At 35.4% G+C, this 14,516-nt stretch overlaps 1 pseudogene; it reads left to right on the plus strand.

The window, feature by feature from the left end:
- Nucleotides 1-3,839: 3,839 nt before the first annotated feature.
- Nucleotides 3,840-10,138, plus strand: LOC118000913 (annotated as a pseudogene).
- The last annotated feature ends 4,378 nt before the right edge of the window (nucleotides 10,139-14,516 follow it).

The raw sequence follows: 14,516 nt of genomic DNA on the forward strand, positions 1-14,516 counted from the left end.
GATTCTAATTATCTGCATTTTATTTTTATGGTACTGTTTTAATTCATTATCCAGCTTTTGGTTTTCAGCTACTTTTTATTCACTCAATTAGGAATGGTAGGTACACTGTTCTGTAGATGTTTGTGCTTTTGTGTGTGACCGTAAAAATGAAAATGCTTATCTGCTAAAGACATATTTGTTCCACTATGTTCTGACCCAGAAAAGAGGAGATAGTGTCCTACACAGTTGTGATCCACAGAGATGCTCAGAATATATGCTGAAAAAGGTAGCATGCCCCTTCTGCTGGCAAGGAACTACTGCAAGGAAAAGACAGATAAGTCAAAAAATGCCATGCTGTATTTGCCTGATATACACATTTATGAATTCAGCCAACATCCTTCTCCAGTAGTGGCAAGGTGGTGACTAAGACAAGAAGCCCTGCCACAGAGGAGCAGCTTTTTGTTACAGGCTTTTTGGGGTACAGTTTTTATTAGGACAATTAGGACTTGACTATTCTTAAAGATGGTATTTAGTATAACTGTGGTTGAGTCAAATTGGCTGCAACATGGAATTAAGATCCAAAGAAAGAAGGATTTCTATTTGTTTCTGGGAGAGCTAAAGGAAGAAATCTGTCAGAGTAAATAGTAAAAAAAAGACAGAAAACTTAATTGCGTACCAACCTAAGTTTTCTGGTAATTTCCCAAACTAGGATAATGTTTATGGAACAGTAATGCTCAGTAGGAACAATTTAGGAGCTGAAAATTTCTGAAAATCCTATTGAATTCCATGTTCTTTATTTACATAAAGCAGACTGTGCTGAGTAAACTAGACTTGAAAATGTCCCTCAAGGTTTACTGCAGATCAAAAGTTTTTTTTTTTTCAATTATCCCCTGGTTCTTGGACCTTAATCCTGAATTCTTTTTTTTTTATTCTTATGTTAATCCCCATACATTACATCATTAGTTTTAGATGAAGTGTTCCATGATTCATTGTTTGTGCATAACACCCAGTGCTCCATGCAGAACGTGCCCTCTTTAATACCCATCACCAGGCTAACCCATCCTCCCACCCCCCTCCCCTCTAGAACCCTCAGTTTGTTTTTCAGAGCCCATCGTCTCTCATGGTTCGTCTACCCCTCTGTTAATCCTGAATTCTTATTCAGTTTTAGAAATAAAGAATCCCTAGTAATTGGCACCTAAGTATATCTGGGAAACACAGAAAGGGAATAGGCTCTAACACTCTCAAAGTATAAATCTTCAGGTATGATAGAGGAGCAGACACTGATGAAAATTTAATGGGAAGGAAAACTGGTTCTCATTTGTCCATAGGAAAATAAGTATAATTAAAGTTGGTATGGAACTCTGTGTTTACATAGTTCCTGCCCTAACAAGTTACTCAATCCTCACGATAAACTTGTAAAAAGAACAGGTTTTATTTTCTTTGGGACCTGGGGTTCAGAGGCCCTATATAACTTGCTTAAGGCACAAATTGTGTATGATGAAACTGATATTTGAACCCAGTTTGTCCTCATCCAACATCTGTGATCTTCCACCACCCTCACTGATGTGGAGTTTTGGACAGATATTTATTGCATCAGGCTAAATACCTTAGCCAACTTTCAAAGGAAATACCATCCACTGTGTCAGGAAATGCGCTGGGCAAAGACAACCTGTCTCTCCTATATCAAGCATGTAGGCGGGTCCCTTCAGGGAGTATCTGGCATCAAAATTGCATTTGCAGTAACTGCTTGCTTGTGGTAAACTCAAGTCACTACTGCAGCTAAATTATCCACACTATGTTGAGATAATACTGAATAGAAAGGAGATATTGTTTTAGCACTTATCAACAATACCTTTCATAACAAGTTTTATAGTTTAAGACCTATACGGTGGGGGAGAAGAACCATGAGAGACAATGGACTCTGAGAAACAAATGGAGGGTTCTAGAGGGGACAGGGGTGGGAGGATGGGTTAGCCTGGTGATGGGTATTAAAGAGGGCATGTACTGAATGGAGCACTCACTGGGTGTTACACGCAAACAATGAATCCTGGAACAGCACATCAAAAACTAATGATGTAATGTATGGTGATTAACATAATAATAAAATTAAATTTAAAAAAATAAATCTCCTAAAGGACAGAGTACACCCTTCCTAAGTACTGAATTGCCTTGCTCAATGCTGAGCACATGAAGGTTACAAATAGATTTTTGTTTTTAAATTATTTTCAGGTTTTTACCTATTTATGGTACATACATCTTAGGACTGTGCCCAACATAGAGGTTGTTTAATGTTTACTCTTTGAATTATCTCCTTTCTCACTATAAGAACATTCACTGTATTACGTTAAATATATCTTTTCCAATTGCTTAATATGTGTTTCATGATATTTAGTCAGCTGCTTAGAGTCTTCATATAGATCTATTAAATCTCACTATACAATATGTTTTATATAGTATGAAAATCTCTATGGGGGGAAAAGTTTTAATTTAATCTTGGTGTGATAATACAAATCACCAGATCAAGCTGATTAAGTATTAATTTTTCTCTCACTAGGGTGTGGGATAGTGGTACATTCATACGGTCTTTTTAAAATACTTCTTTCTTTCCAATTACACAAGTTATATTGTTGTATTCTCATGATTATTTAAGATCTAGCAGGAAAAACAATACCGTATTCACTTATAATTTAAAAAAATAAACATATGTTTCTTGTCTCTGCTGCTTTAGCCATGAAATGATGCTGAATCACAGAGAACAGAGTCCAGCAAAGCCCATTAGCACATAGTCTGATCTCCTTTGTCACTATAAGAACATATAAGGACTGTAATACATTCTCTAATGTGATGAGGAAATGAGTCAGCACTCTTACAAGAGGGAAATGTCCCAAGTTTGCTTTTCTTATTGATTTACTGTCAGCTTCTATTTGAATTAGACTTTGGTCTGAATACAAACAGAACCATATTCATCCCCCTAACGATCATTTCCTGGATCTCAGGCTGGCTGCTTACTGCTCACGGCAAGAAAAGACAGATTAAACAAAGAATGGCAGAAAGGATCCTTTAACACACACAGATACGTGCGCTCTCACACAAACACACACACATGTGCACTTGCACACAGAGACACGGGCACTACTCACACAAACAGAAAGGCACCCTTACACACTCCAAAGCCTGAAGATTCTAGAGATGTGATGACTGATTTTAGAGGGTGCAAAGTACAGACGAATTGAATGATACAAAGAGAAATTTTTGCAAGTGTGGTTCTGTTCCTAGGCTATAATGAATACTTTCTTGCTGCCCACTCTCTCACTGCCCTTCAACATAGAAAGTAGAACAGAACCAAGTGTGGCAGATTTTATTTTCCAAAGATGGCCAAATGCTCTTTTAGATCTGCCCATCTCCTCAAGTAAATGAAATCTATTTCTTTCTCCCTTAAATGCAGACACGATTTTTAACTGTTTCAACAACTAAAAAGCAGCTGAAATGACACTAATTCTTAAAGCTATATCATAAAATGGGATAGGACTTTCCCCTAGAGTGCCTTTCCTCTCTTCCCTCCTATTCTCTGCACACGCACACACACACACACACACACACACACCTTTAGAGTTCAGACAGCAAGCTGTGAGGAAGTTCAAAATGGCCCACGTGGAGAGGAACAGAGGCCCCATGCAAAAGACATCAATTGTCTGACATGAGGGGATAAGCCTACAAAGAATTCTAACTTTCAGCCTTAAAATTTTCAGCTGGTAACAGGAAACAGAGAAACACTCTCTCTACTGAGTTCTACATTTTGAAGTAATTAGCACAGCCAATAGTAAGTGGAGAGGGGTGGGTATATTTTGCGTGTTGAAGGGATGGAGATTGTTGGGACAGATGGTAGACGGTGGCAGGTTGTATTTGCAAAAATGATCACAGCAATATTCCAGGGCCAAATTCTCTTCCAGAATTTTGTCATACCCCATCAAGAGGTAGTTTATTTTTGCTTCTGGCTTCAATTAATGGAATGTGACAGAAATGATACTATGTGATTTCTGAGGTTAGGTCATAATAGGTGATAGGAATCTGCCTGCTCTTTGCTTTCTTGTCTTTGGACTCCAGCTGTCATAGTCCATTTAAAAAACCATGTGGAGGGGCACCTGGGTGGTTCAGTCTGTTAAGCATCTGCCTTCAGCTAAAGTCATGATTCCAGATTCTGGGATCGAGCCCCACATCAGGCTCCCTGCTCAGCCAGGAGCCTGCTTCTACCTCTTCCTCTGCCGTGTCCCTTGCTCGTGCTCTCTTGCATGCGCGTGCTCTCTCTGACTCTCTCAAATAAATTAATAAAATCTTAAAAAAAAAAAAAAAACATGTGGAGAGTAACTGAGGCTGCTGACCATTAGTCAGAGTAGACCTCTAGATACATGAGGGAATGAGCTTTTGGATCATTCTAGGAACGAGGTTTTGCATCATTTATCTGAAGCCCCAAATGTAGTGGGACAGGGAGAACCTGTCTCTGCTGTGCCTTGTCCAAATTCCTATCCTACAGAATCCCTGAGTATGATAAATGGTTTTCTGTGACACTAAGGTTTGAGGCAGTTTGTTACAAAGAAATTATATCTAGAACACTAAAGAACCTAAGATCCCTTATAACTCATCCATCCATGGAGGGCATATAGAGAAGTGAGGATCCAAAATCCAATGTGTCCATGGTCTTTAATATTTATGGATTATCACAAACTGAGACAGATTTCCAACACTTGCTATTGTCATAAGACTCTTGGATACCCTTGATTTGTACTCAAATTTAGAAATTTTTATAAAATATGACTAGATTGTAGACCCAGCTACTATACTTTCTTAGTAAAAGAATTTTCCTCTGGAAGAGGATATGACAGCATTTATTATTTGAATACTAAAAATAGAAGTCAAAAATTTCAGTTAAAGATAGTGAAGTAATTGCATAAGGTAAGTTTCCAGTTTGTAACCACTCCACAGCCTGCTTATTCTAAAGTGAAGTCTGGCAGACTATGCACACAGTGCTTGAAGTCAGCCACCCAATTTAGGAACAAGAACTTTTGGGAGTGAAGGGATAGGTTAATGCATTTTCAGAGGAAACCTCCAACATCTGTATTTACCAGTATAGTATTTTATTCATTAATATGTATTGACCAGGAAAGATCACTAGACTTTTGAGAAAGGCAAGTAATCCAAAGATAACGGTCAAGAAGAACAAATAAAAACTAACACCTGAGGAAAAATGATAATGTAAAAGAAGAAAAACAAAAAATATCTAGTTAGTATCCTTAGAGACATTTGAGTGAACAGTGACTCCATAAGCTAGAAGGAATGCTTTGGGGAAAAACAAAGGATTGGGAAAGTAAGAACATATGAAATATAAAAATGTGTTAATGGTAAAACTAAAAGAAATGGAAAATACAAGGAAAAAAAAAGTAGAGGACCCATATAGGCATTTTAGAAAGAGGATAGAAAAAAAAATTATAAAAGATTTACATTTGGAAATACTGTCATAAAATTTCTATATTCTAGAATGAAAACAAAGATTCCATGGTTCTGAGGGAGAGGACCAAGGCATAGGATACCATTACAGGGATTGGGTGACCATTTAATGGAAAATACTTAATTGGTACCAAACTTGCCTGAAGATAGCACTGATGTTGGAAAACAATGTAGCAATGACTTTAACCCTGGAATGCACTATCCAGTAAAAGTACCAAATGTTAACAAGAGAAATAGATCTTGGCAGGCAAGTATTAAAAAGAATTCCTCTTGAACATTATCTTGAAGAAATAACTATATATCCTAGCCATTAAAATACTCTGGAAAGGATGATGCCATGCTACTCCGGAAATAGTAGATCTCATTTATGAAATAAACCAAAGAAGCTCCAGGATGACAAATGGATATATAAGACCACCAGTTTGATTAACATTAGAAAATCCCAAGATTCTAACATTAAGAAACTGGAGGAGGCTTATCCTCGTGTTAAAAATATAGTTTAAAAAGGTATAAAAACTCCAGAGAAAACAAGAATTGAATAAAATATCTGTGGTTCAAATATGAAGGGAAAAAACATACATGCAGCATGAATTTTTTTTTTAAGATTTTATTTATTTGACAGAGCGCACAAGCAGGCGGAGTGGCAGGCAGAGGGAGAGGGAGAAGCAGGTTCCCCGCTGAGCAGAGAGCCCGATGCAATGCAGGGCGCTATCCCAGGACCCTGGAATTACGACCTGAGCTGAAGGCAGACACTTAACCATCTGAGCCACCCAGGCACCCCATGCAGCATGATTTTAATCACTTAATAAAACGTGAGAAATTTAAATTTTATTTTGGATGCCGGAACTATTCTGAATTAAAAGGATTATTTGGAGATAGAGAAAAGCATATGCTTATCTATAGCTCCAATCTCCATCTCTACAATACAGTTATTCTACGAAAATGTTTACACAGTTATAATCTTATTATAGAATTACATATTTTGGGAAGCCTTGTAAGATAAAGTCAGATTTTATTTTAGTTTATGTAACAAAATTGTGATTTTCTTTTGCTTGTACAAGTCATACTATACTTGATATAAATAGGAAAGTTAGGGAAACTATGCAGAAGTACGTATAGATCCTGATATTCTCATTTTTATAGTATGAATCAATTGGTAGTCTGTAAATTTGATAGTTTTTTTTTTTAAGATTTTATTCAATTGACAGAGAATCAGCACAAGCAGAGGGAGTGGGAGAGGGAGAAGCAGTCTCCCCACTGAGCAGGGACCCTGATGTGGGGCTCCATCCCCGGACTCCAGTATCATGACCTGAGCTGAAGGCAGATGCTTAACTGACTGAGCCACCCTGGCACCCCAATAAAGAGAGTTTTAATATACTTAATGGGCAAACCATTAAAAGTCAAATAAAAAATTTGATGACAAGGGAAAGAATTCTTATGTGTACTAAATTTCTCTCTTTGTAGGGTAAAGTCAGTCGACTCTTTAAATTATATAGGTCAAGAAAGAGATATGTACTGAAAGTAATAAAAGTAAGCATCTTTTTTTTTTTCTGTAAGGGCATGTTATTGGCCCTTAATATATGATGATAAAGTAGTTATAAAAATAAATAGTAAAAGGGTTCCCCTTTCTCCACATCCTTGCCAACATTTGTTATTACCTATCTTGTTAATTTTAGCCATTCTAACTAATGATGTACTATATGTTGGCTAACTGAACATAATAAAAATAAATAGGAAATATGTCTTTATCTAAACATCATCATGTTTACTAAGTAAAGCATCAAAAATCTTGGAGTCTATTGCTTACTAAATGTATAGACTGTTTTGAATATTTTGATAGGAATTTTTGCTCAAAGGAATCATATTCTTTATGTAAATAGCATAGAATGAGATATATTGGATAAACTTACTGTAGCTGGACATGTAAGCAAATCCTATGTGAAGAATGTGTACAATTTACAAAGTAATATGTACGTGTTTTCTGAATTAGAAAATGCATTATCAAATTTTTATCTTGATATAATTATTTCATTATTCACACATTTAGATGAGAAAAGTGATGATTAGACAGAAAGAAATAGAAAACTGAACAGACTAATCACTAGTAAGAAGATTAAATTGGTTAAAAACCTTACAATGAAGAAAAACCCAGGACCAGATGGCTTCACTGTTGAATTTTATCAAATATTTCAATAAAAATTAACACCAATCTTCCTCAAATTCTTCCAAGAAAAATCAAAGAGGAGGGAACACTCCCAAAGTCATTTTTTGAAGATATCAAAACCAGAAACCAGGCCAACATCCCTGATGAACATAGATGCAAAAATTCTCAATAAAATGCAAACCAAATTCAACAGAATTTTAATAGGATTATCCACTGTGATCCAATGGGATTTATCACTGCACTGCAAGGATGATTCACCATATGCAAATCAATGTGATACATCATATTAATAGAATGAAAGAAAATAATTATATGATCTTAATATGTACAGCCAAAGCACTTGACAAAATTCAATAGCTATTCATGACAAAACTTTTTCATGATAAAAACTCTTAAGTTTGGCATAGAAAGAAATATCTCAAGATAATAAAGGTCCTATAGGACAGACCCACAGCTAACGTCATACTTGATGGTGAAAGACTGAAAACTTTTCCTATAAGATCAGGAACAAAAGAAGGGTGCCCACTCTTACCATTCCTATTAACATTGCACTATCTAGTACTACCAGGAAAGAAAAAGCAGTGATATCAGAATTGGAAAGGAAGAAGTCAAAGTATCTATATTTTCAGATGACATAATTTGAAATAGAAAATTCTAAAGACTCGCAAAGAAACCTGTTGTAATCAATGAATTAAGTGTAGTTGCAGGATACAACATTACCATACAAAAATCAATAGCATTTTTATATACAGTGAATTCTCTGAAACATCTTATTTACAATAGCATCAAAAATAATAGAAATTAAAGGAAGTGAAATATCTCTACTCTAAAAACTATAAGACAATGATTAAAGAAATGGAAAAAGACACATGGAAAAACATCCCATATTCATGGATTAGATAAATTAATATAAAATATCAATACTACCAGAAGTCATCTATAGATTCAAAGCAATCCCTGTCAGGATTCTAATGGCATTTTTCAAAGGAGGAAAAAAACACTCTTAAAATTTATATGGAATCACAAAAGACCCTAAATTGCCAAAGAAATCCTGAGAAAGAACCAAAGCAGGACTCCTCATCACACACTTCCTGATTTCAAGGTACACTATAAGATATAGTCATCAAAGCCATATGTTACTAGTGTAAAAGGAGTCCAGTAGACCAATGAAACAGAATCAAGAGCCCAGAAAATAAACCCAAACATATAAGGTCCATTAATATTTGACAAAGGAACCAAGAATATTCAATGGAGAAAAGACAGTCTTTTCAATAAAAGGTGCCAGATAACTGGATATTCACATGTAAAAGAAACTAAACCCGTATATTACATCAGTCAGAAAAATTAACTCAAAATGTGACTTAGACTTAACTCCTAAATGTAGGACCTGAAACAATGAAAATTGTAGAAGAAAACCTAGAAATAAAGCTTTGTGACAGGGTCTTGGTAGTAATTTTTTGGATAGGACACCCAAGACATAAACAATAAAATAAAAATAAACAAGTGAGACTACATCAACTAAAAAGCTCCTATACAACAAGAGAAACCAACAGAGTGAAAAGACAACCTATGGGAAAACATATTTGCAAATGGTATATCTGATAAGGGGTTAACATACAAAACCTATAAAGAATGCATATAACTCAGTAGCAAAACAAAACACAATTAACAAATGAGCAAAGGACCTAAATTGATATTCTCCAAAGATATAGGAAAGGCCAACAGGTACATGAAAAAATGTTCAATATCACTAGTCATTAGGGAAATGTAAATTAAAACCACAATGAGGGGGCGCCTCGATGGCTCAGTCATCAAGCGTCTGCCTTCGGCTTGGGTCATGATCTCAGCGTCCTGGGATGGAGCCCCACATCAGGCTCCCTGCTCGGTGGGAATCCTGCTTCTCCTTCTCCCACTCCCCCTGCTTGTGTTCCCTCTCTCGCTGTGTCTCTCTCTGTCAAATAAATCTTAAAACAAAAACAAAAACAAAAACAATGAAATATCACCTTATACCTGTTAGAATGGCCATCAAAAAGACAAAAGATAACAAACGGTAAGGAAATTTTGTACACTGTTTGTGGGAATGTAAATTGGTATAGCTATAAGGGAAAACAGTATGGAAGATCCTCAAAGAAAAAATTAAACATAGAACTAACTTATGATCTAGCAATTCTATTTCTGGGAATATATTTAAAAAATGAAAACACTAAAACAGAAGGTGGGCAGGGCAGCACGTGGTTAGGGAGGCTCCACCACCTTGAACGTAAAGATTAAGTGCTGGAAGGGTGTGGCCACTTGGCTCTGGGTGGCCCAGGAGGAGGACTCAGCATCTCTTAGATGGACTTTAATGGCTGCTGCCAGGAAGGCAAGGTGCCCATGGGTGTGGGTCAGTGCTCCCATTGCTACCACATGCACTGTATTCTCAAGTGGCTCAATGCACAGCAGGTGTAGCAGCTTTGCCCCATGTTCTGCAAAGAGTGGAGGTTCAAGGAGTAAGGCAACCCTGTGGCTGTTCACACTTCCCCCAACTGCAGGACTGGCCAGCTATACTCTCCCCTGGGGAATGGTCCCCTTTGGGCTGTGACAGGGTTGAAATGAGGACTGGAACTACATCGGTTTTTCCATCAAATGATACTTTTATATGATAAGTAAAATTCATAATCTAATTAAACATTTTTTAATAAAACTTGCAGATTCTTTTATTTTTTATTTTATTTTTTTGCAGATTCTTTTAAAAAAAAGTAAAATTCATTAAACTGCTGAGCTGAAACAAACAAAATCATTCACTTGAAAAGATCTCTGCATTCCCGTTTTCATAGCATCATTATTTATAATCCAATTTAGAACTCAGTCTTGTACTAAAAAGTTTATATTTTCAGATAAACATCTGGGCACTTTTAAGTCAACATTTTCTGATTTGACATTGAACCACAGCATTTGCTGTGACACTGAAAAGAGAATTGATACAATATCTCAACAGAAGAAGGCAAAATAATGTGTATTTCCCAAATTAGGTTAGCCTACACATATTTTGTTGTGATTACTAAGCACATGTAAACAAATATATAAACCAACTATTGACTTAATGTCCCTTCAATCATAATATTGGAGCCACAAACTTAAAATCTTAAATATTATTTATTAAAAAGATAAGTTAAAGGTTTTGAAGAAGTAGGATTGTCCTAAGTCAATAGTTCTGACTTTGAAATTTATGCCAAACTAATAGTAACGCACAAAACCCACAACCTATTAAATCATTCTTATTTTGTTGTATGAGACTATAGCTACTAAACTGGTCTTAAAAATCTAATTTTCTTCCATTTATACTTTTCTATTTATGACTGAAAAGAATAATATAACTTGAGAGATAAGCTGAAGTAGCTGACATTTTCCTGCCCTGCCTAATGTCCCAGTAATTTTAAAAGGTTATGTAGACGATGCGTTAAGTGTAAAAATACTTTGCTTTTATAAGGAGATCCCTAATTATACTACAATTGAAATTCAGTTGGAATACAGAAATTAGCAAGCAGTTTTTCTGAACCTGCATAATTCTTAAGATCCTGTTTCTGTTCTGTGATATTTGAATTTCCTTCTTAAGGAGTAAGAAAAATGTGAACTCAGGAGATAAAATAATTCAACTTATTTAGTAAATTTTCCTTTATCTCTGAGCATCTAGCTAAATGTCCCCCACCATCCATGTATATAGTAAAGTTTCTCCTGACCATAAAACTTATTGGGCTACTTGTTTGATGCCCAGGGCAATGCCTGAGATGGTCTCTAAGGTCCAAGCACTAAGGCATTAGCTGGAATTTTCACAATAAGTACAATGCTTAGGGCTTACCTCTCACTTTGTCTTTGCTGAGTGACATTGTTAGAACTGTAAGCTAAGAGTTTTATATATTTATAGTCTTCACCATAACTCTGACAAGTAGTTATGATTTCTCTCATTTTGTCACTGATGCAAATGAGACTCCAACTGGTTGTTAACTGGTCCCAGAATATTTGTTACTTGGTCCTCTTTTACTAGTTAAGATTCAAACTGGAATCCATCTGACTTTCAAGTCCATGTACTTTAAAATACAATAAGTTGCTTCTTTGAATAAAATAAATCACGTGTTTTTTAAAAAAATGCTTTGTAAATCATAATATCCCACATGAGTTTAAGAAAATCCCCTCAAAGTTCTTTTTATTTTTATGATATGACTTATTGTTTCTTTATCTCTGAGTATCATTCTTTCTTTTGTTGTACTGAAGTTATTCTGGATAAATGTCCTCTATTTCTAGGGATAGAAAGTGTGCATGGTGGAATAATACATACGTGCAAATTTATTTATATATGCATACATATGCATATATATTCATCTTAAAGGAACATAGCCAGTTTGACGTACGTGCCATGTTGTAGCCCAAACTTTTTATAGCTTTTGCCAAATTTTGATCAACAAATGAAATGTGTTTTTGTTACAATTCAGGATATATATATTTTTATAACAAGTCCTGTCGTAAAAATCATATTGCTGAGTGAGGCATAGGACATGCTGCAGCCCAGGTACCACTTGTGAACCTGAGAATTAAGACATATGCCATCAAGTTGACAGCAAAGAAACATGTTGAAGAACTTTATCTCCTGATTATATAGGAGAAAACAATGACAGTGGGATTTCACAGATTTTAGGATTAGCCAGTTGTAGAACATGATAGCTTAATAGGATTGCAAGTACTCCAGTATTTTATGTCAGGTAATTTTTCCAAGTATGACCCCAGGTTTTTTAAATACTAAAATGTGGCCAAAAAATAGGCTGAAAATCATTGTTTCATCTGTGTACTCTTTATAACACTATGTGCAACTCTCCCTTCCTAATTCTATCATTTAAAAATCCAGGATACTTTCCTGTCCTCTGTAGGAATGATCACAACATTCTTCCATTCTTTAGGGAGCATAGCAAATGTTTGCAGATGTGGATACAAAATCTAGTGACCTCAATGGTACATTCTATGCTTAGAGTTGTAAGTAGCTGTCATTGTGTGCTCTAGGTTTCTAGATAGCACAAGCCAATCTTCCTTAAATTTTGCTTTCTTCATATGCCTTTGGGTCATTTTTCTTTTCAAAAGTCTGAAATGATTTCCCATTTCTTACAAGAAAACTGTATTACTATATAATAAAATATTTACCTACATAAAGATGAATAGTAATGAAAGTTAAACCAATGGTTAATTTTCTTTTTATTATCTGAATTTTCACAATAAAATTATTTGAATTTCTCATTCTTCCTAATTTTGCCTGTCATGTCACAGAGCTGTTAATACCTTGGAAAGAGCTATAAAACAATCTCGTTATTATAAATGTGATGATCGATCAAATCATGATGTGTAGGAGGAAAATAAGGTAGATTTTTAAAAATTTCCTGTTTATTTTTTCTGTTTAGATGATCTGTCCATTGAGGTAAGTGGGGTATTGATATTCCTATATTTCATTAACTATCAATTAGTTTCTTCATGTGTGTTTCTTATTAATTGTTTTATATATTTGGCACTTCCATGTTGGGTGCACAAATATTACAATTGTTCTATCTTCTTGTTGGATTCTTCCCTTTATGATTATATAATGCCTTTCTTTGTCTCTTTTTCTGCTCTTCCTTTTAAAGTCTAGTTGGTCCAATATAAGTATTGCTACCCTGGCTTTCTTTTGACATCTGTTCATGTGATAAGTATTTCTCCACATCCTCACTTCCAGTCTGCAGGTGTCTTTAGGTCTAAAGTGAATCTCTTGTCAGTAGTATATAGATGGGTCTTTTTTTATTTTTATCCCTTCTGACAACATATGTCTTTTGATTAGAGCATTTAGTCCATTTACATTCAAAATAACTATCGATAGATATGTTTTTAGTGTCATTTTATTGCTTGTATTGCCATTGTTTCTGGAGATTTTCTCTGATCCTTTTTTTTTTAATTTTATTATGTTAATCACCATACATTACATCATTAGTTTTTGATGTAGTGTTCCATGATTCATTGTTTGCGTATAACACAGTGCTCCATTCAGTACATGCCCTCTTTAATACCCATCACCAGGCTAACCCATCCCTTCACCCCCCTCCCCTCTAGAACCCTCAGTTTGTTTCTCAGAGTCCATAGTCTCTCTGATCCTTTCTTGTCTTTGTAACATTTGGTCTCTCCTTTGCACTCAGAGTCTCCTTTAATATTTCCTGCAGGGCTGGTTTAGTGGTCATGTATTCCTTTTGTGTTTGTCTGGGAAACTTTTTCTATTTTGAATGTTAGCTTCACTGGATAGATCTGCTTGGTTGCAGATTTTTCCCATTCAGCACTTTGAATATATCATGCCACTCCCTTCTGGCTTGCCAAGTTTCCATTAAGAAATCTCCAGCTAGCCTTAAGGGTTTTTCCTTTTAAGTTAAGGATTTCTTTTATCTTGCTGCTTTTAAGATTTTTTCATTATCACTGTAATTTGAAAATTAAAATATGCCTTGGTACTGGCCTGCTTTGTTGATTTTGATGGGAGTTCTCTGTGCCTTCTGGATCTGAATGTCTGTTTCCTTCCCCAGATTAGGGAGGTTTTCTGCTATTTCTTCAAATAAATTTTCTACCACCTTTTCTCTTTTCTTCTTCTGGGATGCCTATAATACAAATGTTATTACATTTGATGAAGTCAGAACATTACATCCTAAAAAAGAAAACAGAATATGCATTATTTTCAAGAGCACATAGAATATCCTCCAGAAGACCACATATTAGGTCACAAAACAGATCTCAACAAATACAAAAAAGATTGAAATCATACCATGTAACTTTTCTGACAACAGCACTATAAAACTAGAAGTCAACCACAGATACCTGGAGGTTAAACAACATGCTA

Source organism: Mirounga leonina, unplaced genomic scaffold (assembly GCF_011800145.1).
Source record: "Mirounga leonina isolate KUSES-001 unplaced genomic scaffold, KU_Mleo_1.0 Mir_53, whole genome shotgun sequence".
Taxonomy (NCBI): Eukaryota; Metazoa; Chordata; class Mammalia; order Carnivora; family Phocidae; genus Mirounga; species Mirounga leonina.